Source organism: Mus caroli, unplaced genomic scaffold (genome assembly GCF_978045245.1).
Source record: "Mus caroli unplaced genomic scaffold, Mus_caroli_1 scaffold_5, whole genome shotgun sequence".
In the NCBI taxonomy this organism is placed as follows: Eukaryota; Metazoa; Chordata; class Mammalia; order Rodentia; family Muridae; genus Mus; species Mus caroli.
The window spans coordinates 54,464,031-54,483,460 of NW_028227260.1; the positions used below are offsets into that span (position 1 = coordinate 54,464,031).

General features: G+C 37.0%; 1 protein-coding gene and 1 pseudogene across 2 annotated transcripts in view; both read right to left on the reverse strand.

Moving 5' to 3' along the window:
* Window positions 1-19,430, reverse strand: part of Klhl4 (kelch like family member 4) — a 97,876-nt gene that overhangs the window by 42,619 nt on the left and 35,827 nt on the right. The window lies entirely within an intron of this gene.
* LOC110287024 (tubulin alpha chain-like) lies at window positions 17,681-18,954 on the reverse strand (annotated as a pseudogene).

Sequence of the window (19,430 nt, forward strand, 5' to 3'; positions counted from 1 at the left end):
AGAAGCCTGTTATAGCTGTCTCCTGAGAGGCTCAGCCAGTGCCTGACAAATACAGAAGTGGATGCTCACAGCCATCCAATGGACTGAGCACAAGGTCCCCAATGAATGAGCTAGAGAAAGTACCCAAGTAGTTGAAGGGGTGCACAGCACTATAAGAGGAACAACAATTTGAACTAATCAGTACTCCCAAAGATCCAAGGCACTAAACCACCAACCAAAGAGTACACCTGGTGGGACTCTTGGCTGCATATGTAACAGAGCATGGCCTAGTTGATCATCAATGAGAGGAGAAGCCCTTGGTCCTGTGAAGGTTCTATGCCCCAGTGTAGGGGAATGCCAGGGCCCGGAAGTGGGAGTGAGTGGGTTGCTGAGCAGGGGGATGTGATAGGGGTTTTTCAGAGGGGAAACCAGGAAAGGGGATATTATTTGAAATGTAAATCAAGAAAATATCTAATTCAAAAAAATTTAAAAAACAATTCTCCTCCATTTCTGAGAATTAATTTGTTCAATTTCTCTTGCAATGGATCCCCAATACAACTAAGTATAAAGTTAAGGGTAAGAAGGACAATGGAATTAACTATTCTAGGGCGCATATGTAATAAAGGAGTATATGTCTTTTAAGTGAATAGTAAGAAAGTACATTTCTTACTATTTTATGTCTAAGTATATTTGGCCATCATGTAAAATTAAAAATTGAAATAGCATGGGAAAAGATATATTAAACAAAGGCTTATGTAATCCTAAACAGAGAACCATCCATCCTTAGGAAACAAACTCCTCATTCTCCTGAACTCCACAAAAGGAAACCAGAATTAAAAATATTAGCCCATTATTACTCTCATTGATGTAGATTAGTGTCGATTTTGACAGCATATTTCTTTGCGTTGTGAATGATCCATTTGCTTTAAACCAAGTTTCTTCAGAATCTTTGCAATCCTTATAAATCATGGTTTCAATCTTGAGGCCAAGAATCTAGAAAAAGCTAGCCCAGATGCTAAAGTGCAGTAACAGATGGGACTAGCAAATATTATACTTAAGTGTCGCACTCATGCTCATAACGATCAACAGTTCATGATAGTTCATGTTTTCTCTCGTATGTAGATACTGCCTTTTAATGTTTGTGTGTGTGTTTAAATGTGTGAGTAAATTCCCAGAAACTAGAAAGTATGTTGTGAGAAGGATAATATGAGGCTTAAAGGAGGAGTAAATAGCGGGTAAAATATATATAATGTGAAATTAAAAGGAATACTTATAGTAGAACATAAGTAGTAGCAGGGAAAGAGATGGGAGAGAAGAACATGTGGGGGAAGACTACCAACTTAAGATAGTTATGTATGTACATGGCATCAAATTTCAGGAGAACAGACAAGCTGGACATCCAAAAACTCAGACCCATAACTGTTCTTTCCTGAAAGAATTGCAGGGTCAAAAATGGAGAAGAGCCCAAGGGAAAGGAGGTAGCTGACAGGCCCCCATTGTGATCTACTCAAGGGGAAGTTCCAAAGACTGATACTATTACAGATGCTATGGTATGCTTACAAACAGGAGCTTAGTATGGCTGTCCTCTGAGAGGCCCAAAAGCAGCTGAAAGAGTCAGAAGCAGATACTTACACCCAAACAATGGACTGAAGTTGGGAATACCAGTGGTTGCATTAAGGAAAGGCAGGGATAAGCTGAGGAGGAGGGAGACCCGATAGAAAGACCAGCAGTCTCAACTAACCTGCACCCCCGAGATTGCTCTGACACTGAGCCACCAACCAGGCTGCATACACAACTGCTATGAGGCCCCTGGCACCTATACAGCAGAGGACTACCTGGTTTGGCCTCAGTGAGAGAAGATGTACCTAACTGTCAAGGAACTTGAAGTCCTAGGTAGTCTGGAAGGCTGGTGGGGTGGTGGTGGGGGCTGGTGACATCTTCTTGGAGAGGAGGTATGGGATATGGTAAAGTTAGAGGGTGGAATGGGAAAAAGATAAAGACTGGACTGTAACAAAATATTAAAGAATAAAAAAAGTCATTAAACATATGTTATGTTACTTGAAAAATAAAGAAATATAAATACAGAACAAATAAAAATAAAAATTACGTATTTCATGAATACAAATAAGAAATAATCATCAATACAATTCCATAAACCTGATATAATCATATGAAAAGAATATGTGCGATGACCCAGTAGAACTTATCCTGTGAAAGTTGATTTAGTATTCAAAAGTTAGCCAACTAAATGTAACACATTGCCCAGCTACTTGGGCTCATCCCTACAAAATGCTACTTCTCTAACACTAATATTTAATTTAACTAGAGGACCACACAACTAAAGGGACCACATTCTATCCACTTCCTCATGGCCAGGAACCAGATACTTAATAGCCCAGAGAACCAGAGGAGAATAAAACAATACTCCCTCCTCCCCCCCCCAAAAAAAAAGTCAAGAAATGAGTCCCAGTGACATTCTGCTATACTCATAGATTGGTGCTTTGTACACACATCTTCAGAGAGGTTTCCTCCTGCAGCAGATGGGAGTGTGTACAGAGACCCACAGCCAGACTTTATGAAGGGAGAGATCTTTAGTAGGTTCTTCTCCTTGAAGATTGTGAAACCCCATGGAAGAGAAGGAAGGAAGAGTGTAGAAATCAGAGATAATGGAGGATATTAGAAGAAAATGGCCTGCTGAATCAAATAAGTAGAGCTCATGCAGGTTCCCAGAAAGTGAAGAGGCAAGGGCCTGCATTGGGGCTGCACCAGGTCCTCTCATTATATGTTGCTGTTGTTGAATTGGTGGGATTTGTGGACTTTTAACAGTGGGAGCTGTGCATCTCTTTGTCATTTTCATGCTTTTGGGACTCTTCCTCCTATTGGGTTCCCTTGTCCAGCCTGAATAGGAAGGCTCTTGCCTTGTCTTATTGTATCTTTTTTCCTCTTGTCTAGTTATTGTCTCTTGTAAGCTGGCGCTTTTCTTAAGTTGAAAGAAGGGGGAGTGTATCTGTGAATAGGGGGTGGAGGGTGGAGCCCTGTAGAAATGTAGGGAGGGAGACTGTGCTTTGGATGTATTGTAGGAGAAAAGAATTATTTTTTATAAAAATAAAATATAAGAGTAACATAGAGAGTCCAGGACAAATCATATTCTATAAAATGTCTCTCTGACAATTGCAGCATCATGATTAATGTCTTTTTCCCAATTGATAAAAGCACAAATGTTGTCAAGACCATAAAACATCTCAAATTATTGATCAAATATAACAAAGATCAACACTATTTTATTAATTTGAACAGTTGGCTAATGACCAAATTATTTAAAAATGAAGGAAGATCTGGTCTCAGTAGTATGAAAAATGTTGTGGTTCATTCATTCCATTTAGAAAAGTCAGTACACAAAAGAGGATTATGAAAATAGAAAAACAAATGTTTCTTCTAATTTCAGCTATGCTTAAATGGTGTAGAAAATGATTTTTGGGTCACCTTGGGCACTGAGTCGGTGGACACCCCCAAGGTACCAAGAGGACTCTCCACGTATTCTTAGGACCACCAGTGAGTGAAACACATCTGTTCCATTCCAATCGCATGGGACCAGCATGAGGGAAGCAGAAAACCCAGCCTGTCCAGGGTCACAAGTCGCTTCTGGTTTGCGCCAGTACCTGGTCACCTTGGGGACGGAGTTGGCGGACACCCCCAAGGTTCCAAGAGGACTCTCCACACAATCTTAGGACCACGGGTGAGTGGAATACAACTTCTGCTCCATTCCCATAGCACAGGACCTGAGACAGCATTAGGGAAGCACCTTGGGAAGACAGCATTAGGGAAGCACTCTTATATTCTGTTGCTGATGCCAGCATCAGCAACAGAATATAAGAGATGGAAGAGAAAATCTCAGGTACAGAAGATTCCATAGAGAACATCAGCACAACAATCAAAGAAAATGCAAAATGCAAACAGATCCTAACTCAAAACATCCAGGAAATCCAGGACACAATGAGAAGACCAAACCTACGGATAATAGGAGTTGATGAGAATGAAGATTTTCAACTTAAAGGGCCAGCAAATATCTTCAACAAAATTATAGAAGAAAACTTCCCAAACCTAAAGAAAGAGATGCCCATGAACATACAAGAAGCCTACAGAACTCCAAATAGACTGGACCAGAAAAGAAATTCCTCCTGACACATAATAATCAGAACAACAAATACACTAAATAAAGACAGAATATTAAAAGCAGTAAGGGAAAAAGGTCAAGTAACAAATAAAGGCAGGCCTATCAGAATTACAGCAGACTTTTCAACAGAGACTATGAAAGCCACAAGATTCTGGACAGATGTTATAAAGACACTAAGAGAACACAAACGCCAGCCCAGGCTACTATACCCAGCCAAACTTTCAATTACCATAGAAGGACAAAAAAAGTATTCCATGACAAAACCAAATTCACATATTATCTTTCCACAAATCCAGCCGTTCAAAGGATGATAACAGAAAAAAAAAAAAAAAAATACAAGGACGAAACCACGCCCTAGAAAAAGCAAGAAAGTAATCATTCAACAAAACTAAAGAAAAACAGCCACAAGAACAAAATACCAACTCTAACAACAAAAATTATAGGAAGCAATAATTACTTCTCCTTAATATCTCTTAATATTAATGGACACAATTCCCCAATAAAAAGACATAGACTAACAGACTGGCTACACAAACAGGACCAAACATTTTGCTGCTTACAGGAAACCCTTCTCAGGGAAAAAGACGGACACTACCTCAAAGTGAAATGTTGGAAAACAATTTTCCAAGCAAATGGTCTGAAGAAACAAGCTGGAGTAGCCATTCTAATATTGAATAAAATTGACTTCCAACCCAAAGATATCAAAAAGACAAGGAAGGACACTTCATACTCATCAAGGTAAAATCCTTCAAGAGGAACTCTCAATCCTTTATATCTATGCTACAAACGCCAGGGCAGCCACATTCATTAAAGAAACATTGGAAAAGCTCAAATCACACATTGCACCTCACAAAATAATAGTGGGAGATTTTAACACACCACTTTCTTCAATGGACAGATCATGGAAACAGAAACTAAAAAGGGACACAGTGAAACTAACAGAAGTTATGAAACAAATGGATTTAACAGATATCTACAGAACATTTTATCCTAAAACAAAAGGATATACCTTCTTCTCAGCACTTCATGGTACCTTCTCCAAAATTGACCTTATAATAGGTCATAAAACAGACCTCAACAGATACAAAAATATTGAAATTGTCCCATAAATCCTATCAGATCACCATGGACTAAGGCTGACCTTCAATAACAACATAAATAATAGAAAACCAACATTCACGTGGAAAGTGAACAACACTCTTCTCAATGACACCTTGGTCAAGGAAGGAATAAAGAAAGAAATTAATGACTTTTTAGAGTTTAATGAAAATGAAACCACAACATACCCAAACTTATGGAACACAATGAAAGCATTTCTAAGAGGAAAACTCTTATCTCTGAGTACCTCCAAAAAGAAACTAGAGAGAGCACACACTTGTAGCTTGACAACACAACTAAAAGCTTTAGAACAAAAGAAAGGAAATTCACACAAGAGGAATAGATGGCAGGAAATAATCAAATTCAGGGGCAAAATCAACCAAATGGAAACAAGAAGATCTAGTCAAAGAATCAACAAAATGATTAGCTAGTTCTTTGAGAGAATCAACAAGATAGATAAACCCTTAGCCAGACCCACTAGAGGGCACAGGGACAGCATCCTAATTAACAAAATCAGAAATGAAAAGGGAGAGATAACAATAGATCTTGAAGAAATCCAAAAAAAATTAGATCCTTCTATAAAAGGCTATACTCAACAAAAATGGAAAACCTGGATGAACTGGACAAATTTCTAGACACATACCAGGTACCAAAGTTAAATCAGGATCAGGTTAAAGATCTAAACAGTCATATATCCCATAAAAAATAGAAATATTCATTAATAGTCTCCCAACCTAAAAAGGCCCAGGTCCAAATGGGTTTAGTGCAAAGTTCTATCAGGCCTCAAAGAAGATCTATTTCCAGTTCTGCACTAACCATTTTACAAAATAGAAGTAGAAGGTACTCTATCCAATTCATTCTATGATGCCACAATTACTCTGATACCTAAACCACAGAAAGACCCAACAACGATAGAGTATTTCAGACCAATTTCCCTTATGAATATCGATGCAAAAATCCTCAATAAAATTCTCGCTAACCGAATCCAAGAATAGATCAAAACAATCATCCATCCTGACCAAGTAGGTTTCATTCCAGGGATGCAGGAATAGTTTAATATATGGAAATCCATCAACATAATCCACTATATAAACAACTCAAAGACAAAAACACATGATCATGTCATTAGATGTGGAGAAAGCATTTGACAAAATCCAACACCCATTTATGATAAAAGTTTTGCAAAAATCAGGAATTCAATGCCCATAACTTAACAAGATAAAATCAGTCTACAGCAAACCTGTAGCTAACATCAAAGTAAATGGTGAGAAACTGGAAGCATTCCCACTAAAATCAGGGACTAGACAAGTCTGCCCACTTACTCCTTACCTATTCAACATTATACTTGAAGTCCTAGCCAGAACAATTCGACAACAAAAGGAGATCAAGGGGATACAAATTGGAAAAAAAATAAGTCAAAATATCACTATTTGCAGATGATATGATAGTATATATAAGTGACCCAAAAATTCCACCAGAGAACTCCTAAACCTGATAAACAGCTTTAGTGAAGTAGCTGGATATAAAATTAACTCAAAAAAGTCAATGGTCTTTCTCTACACAAAGGATTAACAGGCTGAGAAAGAAATTAGGGAAACAACACCCTTCTCAACAGCCACAAATAATATAAAATACCTAGGCTTGACTCTAGCTAAGGAAGTGAAAGATCTGTATGATAAGAACTTCAAGTCTCTGAAGAAAGAAATTAAAGAAGATCTCAGAAGATGGAAAGATCTCCCATGCTCATGGATTGGCAGGATCAATATAGTAAAAATGGCTATCTTGCCAAAAGCAATCTACAGATTCATTGCAATCCCTATCAAAATTCCAAATCAATTCTTCAACGAATTAGAAAGTGCAATCTGCAAATTCATCTGGAATAACAAAAAACCTAGGATAGCAAAAATTCTTCTCAAGGATAAAAGAACCTCAGGTGGAATCATCATGCCTGACCTAAAGCTGTACTACAGAGCAATTGTGATAAAAGCTGCATGGTACTGGTATAGTGACAGACAAGTAGACCAATGGAATAGAATTGAAGACCCAGAAATGAAGCCACACACCTATGGTCACTTGATCTTTGACAAGGGAGCTAAAACCATCCAGTGGGGGGCGGGGGAACCCAGCATTTTCAACAAATGGTGTTGCCATGACTGGCGGTTAACATGTAGAAGAATGTGAATTGATCCATTCCTATCTCCTTGTACTAAGGTCAAATATAAGTGGATCAAGGAACTCCACATAAAACTAGAGACAGTGAAAGTTATAGAGGAGAAAGTGTGGGAAAGCCTCGAAGATATGGGCACAGGGGAAAAATTCCTGAATAGAACAGCAATGGCTTGTGCTGTAAGTTTGGGAATGAACAAATGGTACCTCATAAAATTGTAAAGTTTCTGTTACGCAAAAGACACTGTCAATAAGACAAAAAAAGGCCACCAACAGATTGGGAAATGATCTTTATCTATCCTAAATCAGATAGGGGACTAATATCCAATATATATACAGAACTTAAGAAGGTATACTCCAGAAAATCAAATAACCCCATTAAAAAATGGGGCTCATAGCTAAACAAGGAATTCTCACCTGATGAATACCGAATGGCTGAGAAGCATCTGAAAAAATGTTCAGCATTCTTAATCATCAGGGAAATGCAAATCAAAACAACCCTGAGATTCCACCTCACATTAGTCAGAATGGCTAAGATCAAAAATTCAGGTGACATTAGATGGTGGCGAGGATGTGGAGAAAGGGGAATACTCCTCCATTGTTGGTGGGACTGCAAGCTTCTACAACCACTCTGGAAATCAATCTGGCAGTTTCTCAGAAAATTGGACATAGTGCTACTGGAGGATCCCACAATACCTCTCCTGGGCATGTATCCAGAAGATGTTCTAACCGGTAAGGAGGACACATGCTCCACTATGTTCATAGCAGCCTTATTTACAATAGCAAGAAGCTGGAATGAACCCAGATGCCCCTCAACAAAGGAATGAATACAGAAAATGTGGTACATTTACACAATGGTGTACTATTCAGCTATTGAAAAGAATCAATTTATGAAATTCCTAGGCAAATGGATGTACCTGGAGGGCATCATCCTGAGTGAGGTAACCCAATCACAAAAGAACTCACATGATATGTACTCACTAATAATTCGATACTAGCCCCAAAACTTAGAATATTCAAGATGTAGGATACAATTTGCGAAGCACAGGTGACTCAGGAGGAACAAAGAGCAGGGTGTGGATGCTTTGCCCCTTTTTAGAATTGGTAGTGGAACGCCCATGGAAGGAGTTGCAGAGATGAAGTTTGGAGCTGAGATGAAGGTGTGGACCGTCTAGAGACTGCCATATACAGGGATCCACCCTGTCCATAATCAGCCTTCAAGCGCTGACACCATTGCATACACTAGCAGGATTTTGCTGAAAGGACCCTGATATAGCTGTCTCTTGTGAGACTATGCTGGGGCCTGGCAAACACAGAAGTGGATTCTCACAATCAGCTATTGGATGCATCACAGGGTCCCCAATGGAGGAGCTAGAGAGAGTACCCAAGGAGCTAAGGGGATCTACAACTGTATGGGTGGAACAACAATATGAACTAATCACTGCCCCCTGGAGCTCAGGAGCTTGTGTCTCTAGCTGTATATGTATGAGAGGATGGCCTGGTTGCCCATCAGTGGAAAGAGAGGCCCACTAGTCATGCAGACTTTATATGCCTCAGTGCAGGGGAACGCCAGGGCCTAGAAGTGGGCGTGGGTGTGTGGGGGAGTGGGAGAGGTTGTGGGTGCCTTTTGTTCTAGCACTGGAGATGTGAATGATGAAAGTACCTAATTTTTAAAAAAGAAAATGATTCTTTAGTCTTATAAAGCATATAAAATATATTTGTTCATAGTATTATTATATTTACTCTTATAATATGACATGCATTCCTTATAAAACCAAATATTTTCCTTATATAATACAATTCTCTATATATATTTGTCACAAATATCTTTATTACTGATTGAATTCTGTATTTTTCTGGTTTCTGTGTGATAAGTATTAGTTATTTCTTATGGAACTTTTGAACACTGTATGTTCACTCTTTTTAAAATTGAAGTCATTGCAATATTGACATAAATATAATATAAAGGTTAGCGTTTGACTCTAAGGACAAATTCATGTACTTGATGAAAGAATAAACTCTTATTTCTATGAGCAGTAAGAAATAGCATTTAAGCAATGCCTGGAAATTTTATTTGTACTTCTATTTCTTAGAATAACAGTATTAAATCTGTTTGGCTCTGGGTAAACGCAGTGTGCTTGAAGGACTTCTTCAATTTCACAGCACAGCTTGGTAGTATTCAAAAACTCTTACATGCACACACTTCTCAATGAATCATATTACTTAAAGAGCTATTGGGAAATAAAATCCATAGAGGAATGATCCTCAAATTGTCTGCTTATATTTTCTCTTCTCTGACATCAGTAGAAATTTGGTCTTTGCTCTACAAGTATAGCCCTATAATCCACAATAGTACATGCAAAGCTCCAAGAAAATAATTGCAAACTCAGGGTGGTTTATAATATTACATCTTAGGAGCTCCCCTAGCATGAAAAAGATGAATTCCTACTTTTTGAATGACTAATACTTATGTACATATGTGTACCCAAATAAATAAAGATAGGCTAAGAGTTTTATGTAAAAATTCTGTATTTATATTTTCTACTTTTTACTAGACAAGGTGTTTGTTATTTGAAAGTATGTATGAAAGAGCAATTACTCTCAGGATGAAAAATGTAAAAGAAATGTCTAGACAAAAATTAATATTTCATGTAAAAGGGTCAGTGACTGGGTATGTAAAGCAAATTACCTTAAATAAGTGAACTTGAACTTGTCATAAACGAATGCACAAAGAAAGCATGTTGCCATACATTGTATAAAAGCAAAAGCATACAAGTTCATTGTTAGGAACACTGTTTTCTGTCACAATTTTACTTAAGTAACAATTTTCTGGCATTTATTTACTCAAAAGAATACGATTTTCATAAAATGTTTCTCAGTAGCCATCAACTAAAATATGTAGGCAATAAATGTAATTATAAATTAAATAAAAGTAATTGTTTCAATTACCAAATTGTAAAATTCATAATTAATGAACTTTGATGATGGAATATTATAGAGACAATTATAAAAATACCCTGAGTAGTAAATTAGAATTTACCATAGCTCATTAGCTTTCAAATATTGATCAACTATATCCACTGGGGAAATTATATTAGTAAACTGTTGGCAACATGTTCAAACAATTCTTGATCCTTAACAACAACAACAACAAACAAAGAATTTTTCTAGTAAGTATAGTATCCACTCAGGTGACAGCAGATGCTGGCAAGGATGTGGACAAAGAGGAACACTCCTCCATTGTTGGTGGTATTGCAAGCTGGTTCAACCACTCTAAAAATCAATTTGGTGGTTCTGAAAGACCCACAACATGAGGACTCCACCACGTTCTCACTCAGGAGAGGCGACACCCCAAAATCACCCACAAGAAATGGTCTTGCTGCAACTTGCAAGAGGATTTTTATTCAAGAGCGCTCTCGGGCCCACGGTCATACACCACGCAGGGGCAGAGGACTGTGGCGCCCCGAGTAGCTGTATAAGGGGGTATTTAAAGGAAGAAACCACAACTCAAGGAAGTGGGGAGGGTGTTGTTGGAAAAATACCAAAGATACCAGTTAAGAGTCACAAGGAAGTGCAAAGTCACAAGAGTCACAAAGAATACCTGGTAATTGTTCTAGGTTAACTCTCAGTTTCTAAGAGCCCCTAACAATAGCACATTTGCATAGCAGGTTCCGGTAATGGTCAGGGTGACTTTCTTTGAATGAACACTCTTTGAACCCAGGAAGCTTGTGGGTGGAGGAATGTTGCTATCTGATTAGCATACCTTGGAGAATTAAGTCACAGAGGTCACTTTCCCAAGCCTAGGCCTAAAGGCCTAGAATTTTGCTTTTACTTTGCTATACTTCTTCATTTCCTCAAAATTTGGACATAGTACTACCTGAGAACTCATCTATACCACTCCGGTGTGTATACATAGATGATGCCCCAACATGTAATAGGACATGTTCATAGCAGCCTTATTTATAATAGCCAGGAGCTGGAAACAATCCAGATTTCCTTCAATAGAGGAATAGATACAGAAAATGTGGTACATTTACATAATTGAGTACTACTCTGCTATCAAATACAATGGATGTAAGAAATTCTTAGACAAATGGATGGTACTAGAAAATATCATCTTGAGTGAGATAACCCAATCACAAAGGAACACACATGTTATGCAGTTATTGATAAGTGGATTTTAGCCCCAAAGCTCAGAAAACCCAAGATATAATTCACAGACCACAAGAAGCTCAAGAAGAAGGAAGACCAAAGTGTGGATGCTTCAGTCCTTAGAAGGGGGAATAAAATACTCACAGGAGCCAACACTGAGACAATGTTTGGAACAGAAACTGAAGGAAAGGCCATCCAGAGACTGCCCCACCTAGGAATCCATCCCATATACAGTCACCAAATGCAGACACTATTGTGGATGCCAAGAAGAGCATCCTGACAGGAACTGGATATAGATGTCTCCTGAGAGGCTCTGCCAGAACTTGAAACATAGAGGCATATGCTTGCAGCCAACCATTGGACTGAGAACAGCATCCTTAATGGAGGACTTATAGAAAAGACTGAAGTTTGAAACCCCATAGGAAAAACAAAAACATCAATTATTCAGATCTCCCAGAGCTCCCAGGGACTAAACCACTAGCCAAAGAGTACACATGAAGAGAACCATGCCTCCAGCCATATATGTAGTGGAGGATGGCCTTGTCGGGCATCAATGGGATGAGAGGCCCTTGGTCCTGTGAAGGCTTGATGCCACAGTGTAGGGGAATGACAGGGTGGGGAGGCAGGAGTGGGTGGGTGGATTAGGGAACATCATCATAGAAGCAGAGAGAAAGAAGATAGGATAGGGTTTTTTCAGACAGGAAATCAGGGGATAACAGGAAAAAGGGGATAACATTTGAAATGTAAATGAATAAAATATCCAGTAAAATTGTAGAAAAAGAAAATTTGAAAGTGATAGTTGTTATAAAATCTCATTTACTTCAGTGTTTTGAATGATAATGGTCCCATAGGAGGAACAATAATATGGACTAACCAGTATCCCCAGAGCTCCCAGGGACTACACCACCAACCAAAGATCATTCATGGTGGGACTCATGGCTCCAGCTGCATATGTAACAGAGGATATCCTAGTCAGACATCAATGTGAGGAGAGGCCCTTGGTGAAGTCTCTATGCTGCAGTGTAGGGCAATGCCAGGGCCAGGAAGCAGGAGTGGGTGGGTTGTTGAGCAGGGATTGGAGAGAGGGGATAGGGAGTTTTTGGAAGGGAAATCAGGAAAGGGGATAACATTTGAAATATAAATAAAGAAAATATCCAATAAAAAAGAAAAGAAAAGAAAAGAAAAGAAAAGAAAAGAAAAGAAAAGAAAAGAAAAGAAAAGGGTCCCAATAGGCTCAAATGGAGTAACACTGTTTGAAAAAATTAGGACTGTGGCCTAGTTGGAATAGCTGTAGCCTTGTTAGAGGAAGAGAATTATTGGGTATGAGGTTTGAAGTTTCAGAAGATCAAGCCAGGCCCACTGTATCTCCCTCTGCTGCCTGCCCATCTAGATCTAGAACTTTCGGCTACCTTTCTAGCACCATGTCTAAATATCTGCATCCATCCTTCTGCCATGATGATAGTAGAATTAACCTCTGAAGCTATAATGCAGCCCCAATTAAATGTTTTCCTTTCAATAGTTGCCATGGTCATTTCTCTTTACAACAATTGAAACCTTAAGTTAGTGACAAGAAATAATTAATAACCTAGTATGAATTTAAATTATTTTCATAATTAAAAATTATATAAAGGAATGAATGGAAATAGTATTTTTCTACTTTAATAGTAAATATTCTTATGAATAAATTATATGGTGAATAAAATATCAATGTATAAAAGGGAAATTGTTTTTAAATAATATATCTTTAAATATAGATGTTATTATAAAATAATATCCCAAATTATAATGATCTCAGAATATTATTTTACTCTAAAACAATTTAAGTAGTATAAATATTAATGTATCCTGAGGAGATATCACTGGTACACAACTAATTACAAACCATGAAATCTAAAGCTATTGAGTGTGACATTTACACTTTTTGAAACGTCAAATGTAATTGTTAACTGTACTAATGGTTATTTTCCAATGTGTATTAGATTATGAGAACTATTATAGAAACTTCTGAAAATTATATATATATATATATATACATACATATATATGTATATGTAATGTGTATATATGTATATGTATAGTTTAAAGGAGTTACCCTATAATGTGGGGCAATACCTCTTTCAGACACCATAAGTTATCAAAACAAACAAATAAACAAACAAACCAGTAATGAATATAGGTTAAAATTTTCAATTTGTTGATCAATGGTGTCCTATAAACACACCTCCAAATACAACAGACAATTCCTTTTCTCCTGGTATCCCTCCAGAATTTGATGGTAAAGCCATATTGTAGAACACACCACATATCTGAATCATAGGGTATGAAGAAACCAAGTTAGTAGTGATCTGTAGGCCCCATTTCTACTCAATAGTTTTCATAGAACTAAAAGTTTATGTGCATGCTATCATGGTGAGAAGAGTAATCAGTAGTCTTACCAAGCTATAAATTCCATAATCTATAGTAAGAGCTGACCTAGTGAGATATGCCCACTGGTGTAATGCTGTCACAACCACTTTCTGGTTGGATTTAAATCCAGCTTCAGTAGCTGGAACACATGTCTGGTAATATTAACTAGTTCAAAACTCCATTGCTGTCCAGGTCATAGTCATTGAGGGAGAACCTGGGACTATTATTCTGCAAAATGGACATAAAATAAACTGTCTCCAATGATGTTAACTTTACACCCACAGAATTGGGGTACTTTCAACATTCATCAGAGAAGTTTCATTTTGTTAGTCAAAAATCTCAGTGTAAATAGAGGAGGGAATCATAAAGTCCCATCCTTATTTGAGGATCACTTTGCTATCAATGGCTGTTTGGGGGAGCATAAGTATGTTTTCTTTAGGGATTGAGCCATGGGATGATTCCAAACTCATGTTCATATAGGCACCAATGAATGAAATAATAAAATCTTTTGGGTACAAAGCAAAAGAGCAAATATGAAGTGAAGTGTGGGTAAATAGAAGAGGAATTGGAGCAAAGATAAGGGAGAACTAATTTGACCCAAAACTATATCCATGCATAAATTTAAATAAAATATTTAAAAATAAACCTTGAATGATCTTTTCCTAAATATCTTCATTGAGCAATAACTGAATTTACCTATATAATGTCTGTAGTTCAGTTTGCAAATTTCAACTAACTTCAACCCTATTTGTTGAGGCAGAATACAAGGAAATGTTAATGAAATAAAGGATTTAAATTTGTAAAACCAACAAAATTAAGGCAGAATATTTCATCTGGCTGAAATACTACAATATTTGAGTGACTTGAATAAATATTTTTTTCATTCAAGATACACAAATGTTTAAAACACACAACTAATCCAAACTATTGCTGAACATTTTTCAATGTGGTCATTTTGAAAATAAAAATAGATATTAGGTATTAGAAAAAATGAAAAAAGTTTGGAAGATCATTTTTATTATTTTTTGTTGTGGTGCCAATATACTTAACAAAAATTCAACCAAGGAAATGATTTATTTTGGATTACAGTTTCTGGTAGAGTCTATCCTGAGAGTCACTGTATCAAGAGGAGGAGAGGGCTGGGGGAGTTCACATTTAATTTATAGTCAGGAACAAGAGAATGAAGGATGTTGATGCTCAGGTCACTTTCTTCTTTTTATTTAGTCCAAGACCCAAGTCCACTGAAGAGTGTGACCCTCCTTTAGGTTTGGTGTTAAATGTACATGTAATGTTCTAATTTAGCTGAAAGGACGTGACATTACTGATACATATATGAACTCATAGTAGCTGTAGCTGGCATATGATCACATCAGCCATCATGCCAATATGGACTAGGGGGAACACTCTGCAGTCTTCTCCCCTAACTGAGAAGCTTTTGGTAGTTGATAATTTCTCAGAGAAGTATAGTCAGTTTATTTTGAGGATGCTGTTGCTGGTAGGTTTACTGTGTTACAGTGGATGGCTCCACCCTCATTGGCATATGATCACCAATAGTTGAACTAAGGGGGATATCTAAATAATTAAATATCTAGATAACTCCACATTGGCATGCCCAGAGGCTTGCCTCCTGGAAGGTTCTGGACCCTGTGATGTTGACCCCAATTATTAACCACCTATAAATTGCCGTATTATTCACAAATAGGGAAATACCTAAATTAACATAGATGATTTAAAGGATAAAACATGGTATACTCATACAATTAATTTATTATTCTGTACTGGGGACAAAAGGAGTTCTATGATGGGAAATATGGATGATTTTGAAGAATTGTTACTAGATGGAATTAGGTAGCATTAGCAGGAAAAATACCACATTACTTGACTTATATAGTATGTCCTCAAGAGTCAAACTCATTGAAAGGTGGAGTGGAACAGAAGTTGTAAGAAGTTATGGGTTATGGCAGAGTTGAATCACAAAGTAGAATGGTATAAATTTTCCATTACATATGACAAATAAATTCAAGAGATATGCTACACGATAGCATTCTATAGTTAATATTGTATTGCACATCCAAAATTTTAAAGAGATTAGACCTAATTTTAAGTATTCTTACCACAGTAAAACAAATAACACATGGAAAAGTGTATTGGTACTCTACAAATGAATGTGTTCCTACTGAAAGTAGTAACAGAAAGGCCATGGCTATTTACAGCTAAACAAAAGACAATGACGGCCTTGAAAGAAAGGAAGTAATCTCCAAAAATAAATTTAGAAAATCAGCTGGATGTATGAGGGCAAAATATTTAACCTGTGAAATGTTTTTCTAGTACTTCTTAAGTTATACTCTGACTACCTAAATTAATGCTATGAGGAGTCTTAAAGGCAGAATGAAACAATACTGTGATAGGATTAAAAAAAAAAAACAAATGCTGGTTGGCAGTATTCCCATTAAATAATGTGATTTCATTTCAGTATAAACACATTTCTTAAATACATAGAAGATCTAGTCATTTATGAAATAGTAGGTACCTAAAGTATGAACTTCACATGGGAAGTATATATTTACACATACACACACATATGCACATATATTAGTAGATAACAAACTGGAATTAAAAATTAAGTTCCTGAGAGCATATTTTTCTAATTTAGTTTAAAACATGTTATTTATGACTTATGGGATATACTGTTTTAGATATTGCTATATCATTATAGTTGTTGGCATACAATTTTTTCTTCCCTAGCATGTAAGCAAATAGAAAGCATGTTTTAAAGATACCATACATTTATTAAATATTCTGCAAATATCTATTAAAGTTAAGGATCGTGTATGTAGGTACTTTCTATATGCTTTTTTATCATTTTGTATCAATGTCAAACAACACACAGCCAGCTTTATTTGAGTTTACTTAATAGTGTTGAGAGCATCCTGATATAAAATAATGAAATCTAAACACAGTGTGAAATCAAAACACTTCTAAAAGAGTAAGCTAGAGTTATCTATTGAGAATAGTGAGAAAGTTCAAATCTCTAAGGAGCTCAAATAAGTCTCCCAGCCTGAAAGCATTTTCAGGATTTTTTTTTCTCCTAGGCAATATGAATTGTATGTTTCCCAGCATGCTTCTAAAACAGAGTTAAACAGGTTACAGCTTATGAGTTAAATAAAACCAGCTAGCATTTTTTCATGACTAAGAAAGTTTCTATTTTACAATTTTAAAATGGACTATGGAAAAAATCAAAATTCAATATCCATACGTATAGTTTTATTGAAACCCATTGGTATACTAGTTGCAAATAAAGCAACTATTGATATTTATTTTATTTTAATATTTATTGTATATGCTTTTATAGAAAAGATATATTTACCTGTATTCAAATACATTCACTAAATTCATTTTCAGAATATGCATCAAGAACACCTAGTAAAGACTAAAATAACAATTATTATCATATTTTAAACATCAATAGTTTGATTGAATATAATGCAAACAAGGCAACCAATGATAGAATAAGGTAATGTTTGAATTTCCTGTTTTTTTCCTTAAAGCTTTCACTTTGAGACATGAAAAAAAAAATCCTTATTGGTATTCTTAGAAAAGATACACATAAACACAGGATGAAAATAACCCAATTAGAACCATTGATGCTTGTCAACTCATGTTGAAATAGAAGTTCTACATGTCTGACTTGCTAAGTGACTGAAATTAATGGATTAGTATTCTTCCTTCTTACTTGCACTCTCCCTCAAGAGAATCCACATCAATCTCTTCATAATCCTTGTCTAGGGCAGCCATGTGTTCAAGTGCCTCAGAGACCTCCCCCTCCTCTTTGCCTTTGTCCACATTCCAGTGCAAAAAGCTACATTTAGCATACTTGCTGTTAAACGTGTGATCAAACGTGTGGTATAGGTAAGCCCAAGCCTCAGTCATTGCTGTGCTATTGCTCAGCATGCACACAAATACATTGTCCAGGTTTCTACCATGTACCATATGGGGAATGGTAATTAATACTAACTCTGAAGCCAGAAGGATACAAGTCTACAAACTGAATGCTGTGCTAGGTCTTCATGATTGCAGTGGAAGCACTGACATCTTTGGGAACCAAATCACTAATCCACAACAGGCAGCAATCCATGTAATTAGTCTAGGTAGAGTCACATTTATCCATCTGGTTGGCCAGCTCGTAACAACAATTGATGATCCCTGTTACAGAAACGTGCTCATGGTAGGCTCAATCAGCTTAGATGACAGGGGCATATGTGGCCAGAAGGAAGTGGATTAGAGGGTTGGGTGCCAGGTTCATTTGAAATTCTGTCAGATAAACATTCAGGGCCTCATCAAATCTGAGGGAAGTGGTGATGGGAGACATAATCTGAAGTATAGTTAAGGTTAGTGTAGGTAAAGTAAGTGTAGTTTGAGTACTCAATATTGATGTTCCTAAAACTGATACCTTGCATGGCCTCATTGTATACCATGAAGACATAATCAGATTGTTACAGGGTTGTGTGGTTAGTGAGTATGGAATTGTAGGGCTCAACAATGGCAGTGGAAACCTAGGGAATGGTTAATTGGAGAACCTCAGCTTGTACCTCTCTCTGTAATCAATAAAGAGCCATTTCATCTGCAAGGGGTAGGGGTGATCCTAGGGCCAGTTCCCCTGCAGTAGAAAACAGAGAATCACAGAAGACCTGCACATTTGTTATCCAGCTTGAGAAGTTGGTTCAAGACAAGGTCAGTGTTCTCTTTTCCAATAGTGTAGTGGCCACTGGCATAGTTAGTTAAACCATCTTTGCCTGTGATGAGCTTCTTAGGACAGAAGAGCTGGCAGTAGTAGGTACCAGTGCACAATGTATCAAAACTGTGGCTTCCATGTCCACAATCAGTTGAGTGCCCTGGATACATGCCTGCCAGTGCCTGGATCACTGAAGAAGGCATTGCAGGAGTCATCTCCTCCCAACAGTGGTCTTGTCATTTGGCATGTTGCCATCAGCTGGACACTATGTTCCAGGCAGTAGAGCTCCTCGCAGGCATTGTTGATATGGACACCAACCTGGCCAGTGTAGATGGAGATTCATTTACACATGGTAGCTAAAGGTTATGAGGCCAGGGACAGAAATGGATATTGGGCCTCAGTTACCATCTTCAACAAGGTAGGGGTCAGGGTAAGTGACACAATCTACTGTTGAATATCTTATAGTCCATTCACTGTATGGATTACGATGAACTTAATAGCTTTTAAACATCATTACTCCAGAAATTAATTTTAGCAAATGATATCTATAATAGACTGGAATATGGAAATATCTCAAAATAAGAAGTGAAGGGATTATAAAAATAACAATGGCTTATCACTCTATAAAACAACTAAGTGAATCAGAAATGACTATTTAGGAGGTATTTTTCTCATCTCAAAGCAATGCTATCTATGTTTACTTAATTATTTTTATTTTCACAG